Genomic DNA, 12157 nt, shown 5'->3' on the forward strand with positions numbered 1-12157 from the left:
ATCTCCAAAAAAAAGAAACCACTACTAGGAAGGTGATGAGAAATCGGCGATATTCTGGTAAAGTTTTATGCAGCTACTTGTGTGATGAATGTCGGTGCATATGGTGAAGGAACCAAACTAACTGTACTCAAGAATCACACATTTGCAGGTATGTCTCTTTCTCCTAAGGTAATGCACAAATTGTATTTTCTATGAGATGTATGTCACTTTGGAGAAATACGTCTGCTAAATAAATAAATGTAAATGTAAACATAATAAGAAACACACACACACACACACACACATTTTCAGAACCGCTTGTCCCAGACAGGGTCACGGGGAACCGGAGCCTACCCGGTAACACAGGGCGTAAGGCCGGAGGGGGAGGGGACACACCCAGGACAGGACGCCAGCCTGTCGCAAGGCACCCCAAGCGGGACTCGAACCCCAGACCCACCGGAGAGCAGGACTGCAGTCCAACCCACTGCGCCACCGCTAATAAGAAACACAATATATATAACTTCCACATGCACACAGAGATATTTCAATGTGGGCATTTCACATTCATTATCATTAATGTTCGTTAATGTAAAACATGATTCCACTTCACTGAAACTTAAGAAAATAGAAAGTGTGATTTGAAAAAAAGCAGATATTTTTTGCTTAAGTAATAAGGATGTCACCACATGGTCTGTCTTTTGGGTTTACCGTCTTTTGAGGCCATTTTCTTCAAAAATAACTGCTCAAGATTAGCAAAACATGGGCAGACAAACTCACACCCCCACCCACATACAAGCAAGCAAGCAATTTAAAACCAAAATCTGCAATGCCTACAATTTGCCCCAAAAAGTTGCATACGATTAACATAGTGAACAGGATGCCAATATAGTACAGAAGAAAAGCTTTGATTTGTACAAATCTCATAGACTGCAGCTCCTACATCTTCAGATAACCTTTGATTAATTCATCATCCTTTCTGAAACCCTAAAGCATTAATTGCCCTTAAGTAATCTTGTTGTCTCGTGCCATCATCAGGTTAAGCATTAGCGAGATGGGGAGAGGGAAGAAAAAGGGAGAGAGCCTTTCCAGCAGAGCCCAATAGTAATTTCAACTATTCCCCATGGTGCATCCATGCCTTATGTAATCTGCAAGTCAAATACCTTTTCTCCAACAATGTTTTTCCCCCCTAACCATGATGGAATCTCATGGACTGCTTTACATTTTAGTGCTGCAGTGTTAAAATATGGACAAAATTTAAAGTGACCAAAGTTCACAAATACAAGAACTGTAGACAAAACATCTTTTGTGTTTACATAAGTAATAGTATGGAGTCCATTTCTTTTTGTCTTACTCAAAGAACCCTTACGTCAACCTACTGTTCCACCATCCAACCATCCACCCACTTTCAAAAACTGCTTATTAACACTCTGCTGGAGTGATGGGAACTCGGAATCTCTCGCAGTCAGCACAGTTTGTTGGGAAGGGAACAACCTGGACTGGACATTGGGCCATTGAAAGCACACACACACTCAAACACAAGCCATTCAGTTACACTGTTCACCTCTGGAGTAAACCTTCTGTAAAGACAGTTCGTTACTGAACACAGAATTACACAAAAATGTTTTTCAAGGCAGTGCGATTCATTATACTGAGAGTTAAATATTTGTAAACGCAAAGAAGTTTTGTGAACTTACTGTATAAAATTCCACTTGGACAGTGATGCACATCACACAGTAGCACAGTCTCTTTTTGTGTGAATGGCTGCACCTCTGGAAACAAAAATTGTAACATTGTATCAGCACAGGAAAACAAAACAACTTCTACATTAACTTTGGAAAGAAAGATACATTTTCCTCAATTCCACTTAAAGGACTTACTTAACTATAACAAAAAGTCAGGCAACTAAGCATTTTAGAATATAGTAGTATATAAATAACTAAAAACTACATTCCAGTGTTAACTTTTCAAAATCAAGTTTTAAACTAACTTTTAAAACACTAATTAATGTGTAGCAAAACCTTAAGTAAAAATCTTAAATCATACAACAACATGTATAATTGGTAAAATATTCATAAAAAGTAAAATCCAAAATACTAATTCCATTAGATATGCTCATACTAAATGTGGGTATTTCTTAACATGCATGATCACTTTTCTGAAACTGTCCCAAAAATACCAAAACATTGTGCAGACCCAAAACAAACTGAGTCTAAAGAGTAATAGCTTGAGAAGAATATACTTGATGCAATTAAAGCTACGAATGAGTATTAACTGGTATACTATAAAACAAATGACAATGACCACATATTGAGGCTTTAAATATATTATGTCCATCACTGTCATTAATATGTGACTAGAATTCTTAAAAATATTTGACAGCAGTTTATCAAACCATGTGAAATAATTATTTATTTTCTGACAAATTCATTGCATAAACAAGCTTTCTTATACTTTGATTTTATTAAAAGGAAGCATAATTGCTTGAATACAGATGTGTAAAGCAGTAAAGGAGTCACAGCTCCATTTCAGTATTTCTTTTTAACCGAAAAACTTGTCAAAGACCAAATTAAGACAAAATTAAATGCAGGGACAAAATATTAAAAATCTGAACTGGCCAGATTCACTTTGGCTGCATTACAAGATTACAAAGGACCAGCTGCTGTAATGAATTTCTGTTTTAGATGGTTTCCTGAAATGTTTGGCAACCTCTGGAATTAAAAAGGCGGATTATGTCTGGAATGTATTCACTCTGAGTTATTAATTTTTAGCTGACATATTCTCAAGTGGAGTGGAAGAGGACAAAAAATGAAAAGTAACGAATACATCAATGAATCTCTGCCAATTTCAGTCCAGTGCCACTGCCAACTAAGCTTTCCCGTACATGTCAATTTATTTTCCTAGAGATTAAATCACTGAATGAATAACGGTAATCAGGTCCTTAGACTTCCAGAATGGCTTTGTTAGCTCAAAATGTTATTGTAAAGGAAGATTCTTAGATAAAGTGGGCAAATGGTACAAAACCATCACACAGTGTATATACTAGTATACATCAGCACATTATAGCCAAAGGAAATGAACGCTTAAATGTTTTGATATGCACAGCCTTTAAGTAACCCTTATGAGGTCAATTAAAAGTAGATTATTTTTAGATCATTTTTGTTGTCCTCTCCAGAGTGCCTGTCTGCCTTGCTTCACACCCTGTTCCTCCATGATAGGCTTCAGACCACCAAGACCGTGCATTGGGATAAGCAGCTATTGGTGGATGGATGGAATTATTTTTGTTGGGGCTTTACCCCAGATACTCTTCAGAAGAAACTGTCCAGTTTTACTGGCAGTGGGAGAATTCTGAGGAAAGAGAGCACTGTATGTCCCCGTTTGTTCCCTGACGGCCTTGTCCATGTGGCAGAGAGATGATGATGATGCATATGATGGAGGAAATCACACACAGTCTATAGGCAAAAAAGGAGCAGCAGGGAAACCCAGAAGACCCACGAGGGAGGAGAGAAGAGCCAGCACAGACTCCAAGAGCAGAAAATCAGTCATCTTAGATTCTGATGAAAGTTAAACAGGGTCATGGACAGTCAGAAAGAAATACAGAAGGAAACAGAATGATTTCAGAAACTCTCGGTTTTCACGTAAGATGCTTTAAACAGGTCTGTAAATAGTTTTCTTTTTTAATGATTTTTTTTAAACAGTACCCCAAAACAAATGTCCTTCAAACACACCTTATAAAATTAGTCTCTAAACCACGTCTCCTGTATATGAAACAAAACAGTTGAACTAGTTTATTTTTTCTAGACTAAAGTTTTCATTTCTGTGCTTCTGCAGTTTCAAATCTTCTTCTTGGCTGCGGAACGTGAGCAGTAATTACAAAGCTTTCGAGTCGACTGCCCCATGTTATGCTTTGTGATGTGAAGAGCCCACGTTTTGGTTTAAAGGAGGTTTTAGCGGAGGTGGGGTTTTAGTACTGGTGCTTTCATTCTGCTGCCAAATCTTTTCTCCTGCAACCAATTAAAAACTTTTTTTTTTTTTTCATTTTTAGTGATCTTGTTTTATTCCAGCACTATCCAACGGATGCAAATGTACAAACAATAAGAATCGGAATATATAACACAATAATAATTCAAACGTAGATGGCTCGGTGCTTTACCATTAGATCGCTTTTGTTAGAGTCTAATTTTTCTACATTTTGTAAAAACAGCTTTTCTTAGACAGACACGTTTCATTTTTCACAGAAAGTGATCTTGCTCCTGTATGTTGTGATTTGCGAAACGACAAGCAATAATCAATTTTCTATAGTATTTTTTGGAATGTTAAAAAAAAATTCAAGTACTTTTACTGAGAAAATAAAATTAAATACCACAAAGCCAAAGGTAATGTTAACATTTCTGTCAAGTCAGTAATTATTTACCCAGAGTTTATTTACTCAGATTTCCTCTGGTCATGTATTACAGTGAAAAATAAATACTGAAATAATTTTTGGGCTCAAAGCACGGCAAAATGATGCTCATGAAACGAGCATAAGGCATATCTTGAGCATAAGGTAATTTTGCGCAGCTAAAATTAAGATCCATAACCATACACTAATAGTAGCTTTCTGTGCTTAAGGTCACATTTAAATCATAACGTTGTCAGTTCAAAAGCCATTTGCCTTTTTATGCACAACAGACAACTCCATGGATGAAGCTGTAATGCTAGCACTCTCATAAAAATGCTTCATAAAAAAAAAGTTTTCCAGAATGAACCAGCGTTAGCCTGGTGTAGTTATTGTGAAGTATTGTTATAGCTGCATCTCGTGTCGCTCCTTTTGGCATTAAGTCAATACTAATACATCTGCCAAGTCAATCTGAATAGATCAGCCAAGCCAGTGAGACATTAAATATTAGGTTTGCTCAAGTACCATCAGGTGTCACACATGGCTGCATACTGTACAATGGTTTTTTGGAACCATCAGCTAATTGCATCGGCCCCATTACAAAGATAAAGGAGTCTATCGGTGCGATTCCAGAAAAGAAAAGCCACAGAGTGGTATCAGCCTCACCATCTGCCTCGAGCCCAAGCTAATTTTCATCCCATTGCCATTCCTCTGGACTGGTAATGCGAAACTATCTATCCCCAGCTTCTCGTCCATGCTCAGTGATTTCACCTTAAAGTGCTTTAAAGCAAACACATTATGCCAGCAAACTCATATTGTACATGGGCAGCATGTCGCATAATGGCTAAAAACAGGCACGTAAGCAAAAACCTGTAGGTGCAAGTCCCAAGAATGGCTTTGCTGCTTTACAATTGATCAAGGTTCCTTTTGTCACAGGAAAAATAACCACTAAGAATGGATGGAAACGTAAGTTGCACTGGAAAAAAAAGTGCAAATACTAAAATAATAACTGAATAAGTATGAATATTTTAGATCCAACACCATCAACATTTAGTAAGTTTACACATGAATGCAAAGATGCCAGTATTTAAGTACAAATGCAAGCTTACATTTATTCATTTAGCTGACACTTTTCTCCAAAGTGACTTACGGCGTTAACCTATTTATACAGCCAAGTAATTTTACGGAAGCAATTTTGAGTAAGTACCTCGTGCAAGGGTGCTACAGCTGGAGAGGAGATTTGAACCTGTGACCTTTCGGTTGAAAGGCAGCAGCTCTTAACCACTACAGCACCAGCTGCCTGTTATACCACTGTTAAGCTGTCTCTTAAGTCTGTACCACTTTCTCCAGTTAGAAACATCACAGTTTTGCAACACTGACCACAGTCTTCTCCTTTTATCCTTCCCTTAAACAACTTCCTCCAGCCCTTCTTCTGAAAGCCTGCCTGACAGTTCACCTCGGCTTATGAGAGCACAAGGGCCAGTTTTCACCCTACATTCTGATGCCCTTTTCAACCCTTCCAAACACCACTCTATCCTTCCACCCTTCCTTGTGTCCCTCCTCTGTGCTCCTTCTACCACAAGCACCACGGCCTCCACCTCTGCCATCGCTGTCTGTGCCGTCAGCCGTCCATGCAGTGAGCTCCTCCTCAGACCTCTCTGCCGTGTGCGTTGTCTGCACTTCAGTGACCACCCTCTCATTAACTCTTGACACTCTCAGTCCCGAATCCATTAAGCTTGTGCTCACACTGCACAGCCAGCCCCTTCACCACCCCTCCTTCCATGCTGACAGAATGTACTGGTCCTGATCCAAAAAGTGCAATCTTCCTTCTGATCTCCAGCCTATTTTCTCCTGTCCTTCTCATCATCTCAGCCTTTTGCGAAAGGCCCAAGACCTCCCACATACTCTGACTGACAACTTCTTTCTCCCCTGAAGATAAAAATATCGTAAAGTATCTTCTTTCTCCTTCTGCTCTTTATTCTAGGAAGGTTTCTTAGGACCAGGACCAACTGCTAACATCTTCATCTGTACCAAGGTTGATCCCAGCACCTGGATTGACCTCTGAACAGATGAAGATGTTAGATGGTAATCTGCCTTCCTTGTTCCCTGTTCTTTAGTAACCTCCGCTCACTCTTTCAATCTGGCAAACCCTCCACGTGCCAGCACAACCCTATTTTGTACAGCTGAGTCCCAGATAACCTTGACATTATTCCCTTTATCCCTGCTTTTACTCTTCTCTTCTCCCACCACAGGTAAGGACTGTTAAGCCTTCAGATGTTGCTCTAAAACCCTATTTTTTTCTGTTATTCTATCAGACATGACCCTTCTCCTCTCTCTTTTCAAAACAATTATGAGATCATCCCATGAGCAATTTCTCTCACTTTCTTTTTCCACAAAACAGCATCAGGGCTCCATTCCCCATCTTTCCAGACCAACAGTCCAAACGTTCTCTGTATTGCCTCTCCCGGGTCTCCCTGCAGCTTCCAACAGCCTTAAAGTCACGCTCCTGACATGGTCATCAAATAAAAGCACCTGTCATTGAAGGACTGTCACCCTTAAAGAGAGCTATGGCAAGAGTGATGGTGCCATAAGAAGGCCCAAAAGAAGGTAGAAGAGTGAAGTAATTCAGCTACATGAAATGCAGCCAGTTTGATTGCTTTGAACTTTCTTAGTGTCCACATTGCTACCTATTTCACATCATTCATATTCCTAGACAGACAGGGTGATATTTCCCAGACTTCTACCATTCCTGAAAAATCTACAAGATATCTAGTGTTAATAATAAACACCTTTATGGTCAAGTCATGTGCAAAATCATCAAGTTGTCTGACTCAATATTAATCAGCATTACTGGTATCAGCACATATGATCCCAGCCTTACTTTATAGACCCTGTAACATTTCTGCTGGTGAGTGTCACCTTCACATTAATACTTTCTGATCATACTTTTTACTGGTAAAAATCTCTAAGCAGACTGTCATTGTCACACCTTGGTAAACATGAATTTTATTAAGACTACTTTCATCTTCATTTTTAGTACAACTGCAGCCTTACATCAAGCTGTCACCCGACCATGAGTAACAGAGAAGGTATTTACTGCACCTGAAATTGTGTAACAAAAAAACGTTGCAATCTTACACCTGCTGCCACCTGCAGTCTTATATTCCTGATGTTCAAGGTATCACACAACAGTAACTGCACTTATACTTAAAGGTATGAAATCATCAGTAACCATCTTCCATCATGCCAGAAAAATGACTGTTGTATAATAGCTGATATATTTCATTTGGCCAGTCTAGATATCAGCACAGGGAGTTAATACTCGGTTCTATGTTATGCAAATAGTGAATGTTTAAAAAAAATGGGGGACTTTAAAAGTATACAAGAAGCTACAGTAAATTACAAAACAACAATTCATACAACAAACTCAGAATTGGTAATAAAACTTCCTGTTCAAAGAAACTTCAAAAGAACAAATAATTGCAGTTTTCATGACAAAAGTCCAATTAAAACTTAGGACCAAATCTCCCTCACTGTCAGCGACACATTCAATACACCGTTGCAGGGAAAAATCTAGTTTTTGATAAAACATACAACAAATTTCCAGCAAGGTAATATTCTGAAAGAAAGCATATTTAAAACTGGTGCTTCAACTGAAGAGGCAAGGAGAAAAAAAATTACTCTCTGAACAATAAGGAGCAAAGGTGGTCACCAATTTGGAGGAACACGTATTTGATGCCTTTGTAAACTGTGGCAAGCTATCACATTTTCTATGCACCTTTTCTGAACATATCAAATTTAATGGCGCTCCCCTTTAATGCATAATTTACGTGTCACCTTTACACTTGAATGGCTTCTACCTCAGGACTGAAGTATCCTAATGGACTAGTCTCCTATGAACACCAGAGTAGAATTTTACCACTGTGTGTTGTTCCACAAGTGACTTTACCTTTCTATCAGTGTGTCATTCTTCAGTGAAGAACACAAATATAATACCACAGAGAAGTGTGATACAACCAATGATGGCCCGGTTAACAGAACAAATCAGTTATGTCAGGTGAAAAAAATTGGCATCTGTCTTTCCCTGCACAATCATCACTTATGGAATATAAAGCTCAATTTTTATTGGGAACACTCAAATAATCAGCATGTTTATGGGGGTGGATGACTTGCTAAAACTTCTGCTGCATGTCCTTTTGTTTAACTTCAAGGGTAAAAGGTAGCGTAGCGGTTAGAGCCGCCACCTTGTAACTGAAGGACCAGGGTTTTAATCCCCACTCTCACGGAAGAACCCTTGATCCAGGTACTTACCCTGAATTGCTCCTGTAAAAAAATACGCTGTTTTATAAATGTATCAAATGTAAGTAGTTTAACAATGCAAGTCACTTCGGAGAAAGGTGTCTGCTAAATCATATAATAATAATAATAAGAATAAGAATAAGAATAACAGTAATAATAATAATAATAATGACTTTTATTATTATTATTATTATTATTATTATTATTATTATTAAAAGAACTACTATAATAATGTATTACTATTATAAACGAAGTACACAGAGCTATAAAAATCTTAGCTATATGCTTCAAATTAAATTGCAGGATGTACTTGCAACAGAATAAAAACCTACTGCCGGCAAAGAGGTGGCCCCATACCAAGGTATCCTTCAACTCTGGTAGAGTTATCTGTGCAAATAACAATTCTATGCTATGTCTTGAATGACTCACAGACTACCAAATAATAAAGGCTTCAAATGCAACAATTCCACTGACATTTACATGCCAGGATCTAAGAAAATGCAGAAAAGGGCCAGTGTAATCTCATAAACTGAAAGGTCACTGGCAAGACCTGTACGTAGAAGTGGTAACATGGTAGATCTCAGCTCATGGAACCAGGCACCTCTGGAAAGAACAGTTTATCTCCAACATAATGTAACACATTGTTCTTTCAGCTCCAGCCTTCACCACTGTACCAGCAGACTTATAGAAACGATTCTATTTCACCTAAATAATTCCACCGTGCTCCGTACCGTCCATTGACCTATATTTTAATTTCAGGCAGAGCTCTTTCAAAGGGCCGTTTCATTCCGTCAAGTAGCTCCGCGAATAAAAACGCTGCATTCGGTAAATATCGCCACTATCTGAAACGCCATAGAAACAAGACAAGGCTTTAAAAACAGCAGTTACTGGAGAAGGAGATCAAGAGATGTGTTGTGACAGAGTAAAAACAACGCCATTTCGCATTTTGGGAGAACAGCGGCACCATTCCGTGTCAGTAAACAGCCAGTCGCCCCCCCTAGTGCGCATGTAGATGATGAGGGGAGATTTTCCATTACCAAAGCCCACTCTCTGGCTCCAGGACAACATCTGCTGTGTCATCATGTGGGGATAACTAACTTAACTTGCTCTCCTCCGAGTTCTCTTCCCCTCTGCAGGCAACACGCTGACACAGCCACATTCAGGTTATCGGACCACATAAACAGCTACATTTATTACTGGAGTATAAGCAATGTGGGGCTATACGAAACACAATCACTATTCTGTTTCTGGGGCTCTGTATTAACATACTGAAATATTAATTTGTTAATTATTCATTTATCTGATGCTTCTCTTCAAGGCGACGACAGGTTTGCAACACTAAGCCATTTACAATTATTTGCTCATTTATACAATTAGGTATTTTTTACTGGAGCAACTGTGGATAGGCACCTTGATCAAGGGCACTGAAGCAGGAGCTGGGATCTGAACCTGGGTCCGTCAAATTATTGTCTGCAGTTGTTTTCTCGCAAAAGTGTATAATGGGGTATCGATTGCATTTGTTCTTTAGACTTCTAAACTATAAAATACTGTTTTTTCCCCCCCATCAAGAGCCCCTGTTTCATCAGCTAATAAAAAAGCAGAAATAGTAGCAGGGATAACAGGAAAAAAGAACAAATAAACAGATAAATAAAAAAAACGTAGTTTTATCCAAATGCCCGATAACACAAATGAGGCTGTTAAAATATGCATGTGTTGAAGCTGTTTAGTAAGATCACATTAGATAAGCAACATCGGTATCTGCGTTCACATTAAGAGTAAGACTGGCTGCTTCAAATCGATCAGGACAACAGGAGCTCGAACTTCAATCAGCTTCCAAGCTTATACACGACAAACATAGCTAGTTGCCTGAAGTGAAGGTAGGAAGATGTCATCTTCACCCTGGACTTTGACCTTCAACCAAAAACACTCATTGAAAAATGGCAGAAATACAGAGAGCTTGTGTGTTAAGACTGCAATTTAAATATGGCCAACAACAGGCTTAAAAACCGGGGCCCGGCAGAATGTTACCCCAGTCACGCTGCTCAACCCATTGCGCATTCACTAGGTTATTTACTGCACAACCATTTTACACACTACAGCCCCACCGCAGCCTATTAGTTGTTCGCTCAGGTGATATATGATCTTGCATGCGTCATGGCAGACCAAAAGCAGTGCATTTCATTGATAACTAGCCTCCCGAGAGCTTAAAACTGTGGAAAAACCCGAGTCTTTACGCGGCCTTTGCCCCCCCATCTTCGTTAGCATATTATCTCCACTTTAACTTCGCACTGTTAAATATTTACTATACTAAATTTACATTATATATGTCTTGAAACACAGTGTGGGATTGTGGGTATTGCATATTTTGTAAATGGATTCCTTCCACTGACCGAAGCATTTCTCCTCCATTGTTTTGTTAAGACTTTCAATCTTTTGCTGCTGTGTGTGTGTGTGTGTGTGTGTGTGTGTGTGTGTGTGTGTGTATTGCACCATCTTATTCATCAGTCTACTTTACAGAAATCTTCTCATAGCAGATTTTGGATGGCAATAACCCCACAAGACAACAAGAAGCACACAGGTACCCAGTGAGCATGATGGACACTTGGTGCTGATACTGTCACTGGCAGAAATACAGTGTAAAGATCTGTGCAGCACTGTTCAGTTTCAGGAATGCTTCCCTTTCGCCATGCAAACATTTGACACTCAGCTGCTGTCATTTTGTCACTTGGAAAATTAACATTTTTAATTTCACCCATTACAGCTGACTTTAACAGATCCATTTAAAATTCTCAGTTTGTGTTATGTTAATATGTGAACATTTATTTTGTGTACTGTTATTTTCAATAGTATAAAACAAAGTGAAATAATTTTAATATTTTCACATCTAATTCTCAAACTGCAATCTACGTAACCTTTATGAGAAAAACATATTCTACACAGCCTTCAATAACTACAAAAGCCTCCAATAGCTAAGCAAAAAGGACCATTTTAGTTAACACAAATGAAACATTTTGCAAAACTGTAAAAAAAAAAAAAAAAAAGCATCTTGTCTATGCAGATTATTTATGTGAAAGTACAAATAAAATTTTACAAATCTACCCATAAAGTCCAAAAACTGTATTTTTTTCCTGTATATTCCTACTAGTAAGGTTTTGTTTAGTACCTTTGTTGTTCTAAAAATAATCATTCTAAGCTATATCTTTGAAAAACATGATCACTGAAAACAATTTTGGAGTAATGGCAAAAGATGAGATAGTTCTCAGAGCACAACAGTTAACTACTTTTTATTCAGACAGAAAACAGTCACAAAATCTTGACAAACTCAATTACTAAAGTCAACAGAGAAGGTGGTTTTGGCAATATACGACAATGGAGAGGTATAATATCCCAGTCATCATGGCGAAAGTATCTTTCATTGCTTTTGTCTCATCTATCCATGTTCAGAGAACCACATTCATCTTTCTGATAATGTGTGCTGCATTCAGAAACTTTCTGTCATTCTAC

The 12157-nt window shown here is 38.4% G+C and overlaps 1 protein-coding gene across 2 annotated transcripts in view; it reads right to left on the reverse strand.

The window, feature by feature from the left end:
* Nucleotides 1-12157, reverse strand: part of klhl29 (kelch like family member 29) — a 149149-nt gene that overhangs the window by 133256 nt on the left and 3736 nt on the right. For both annotated transcript variants that reach the window (XR_003798182.1, XM_029258266.1), the window contains exon 2: nucleotides 1674-1748. The gene's annotated coding sequence lies outside the window, so the exon portion shown is untranslated. The remainder of the gene's footprint in view (nucleotides 1-1673; nucleotides 1749-12157) is intronic.

Source organism: Scleropages formosus, chromosome 1 (genome assembly GCF_900964775.1).
Source record: "Scleropages formosus chromosome 1, fSclFor1.1, whole genome shotgun sequence".
NCBI classification, from domain to species: domain Eukaryota; kingdom Metazoa; phylum Chordata; class Actinopteri; order Osteoglossiformes; family Osteoglossidae; genus Scleropages; species Scleropages formosus.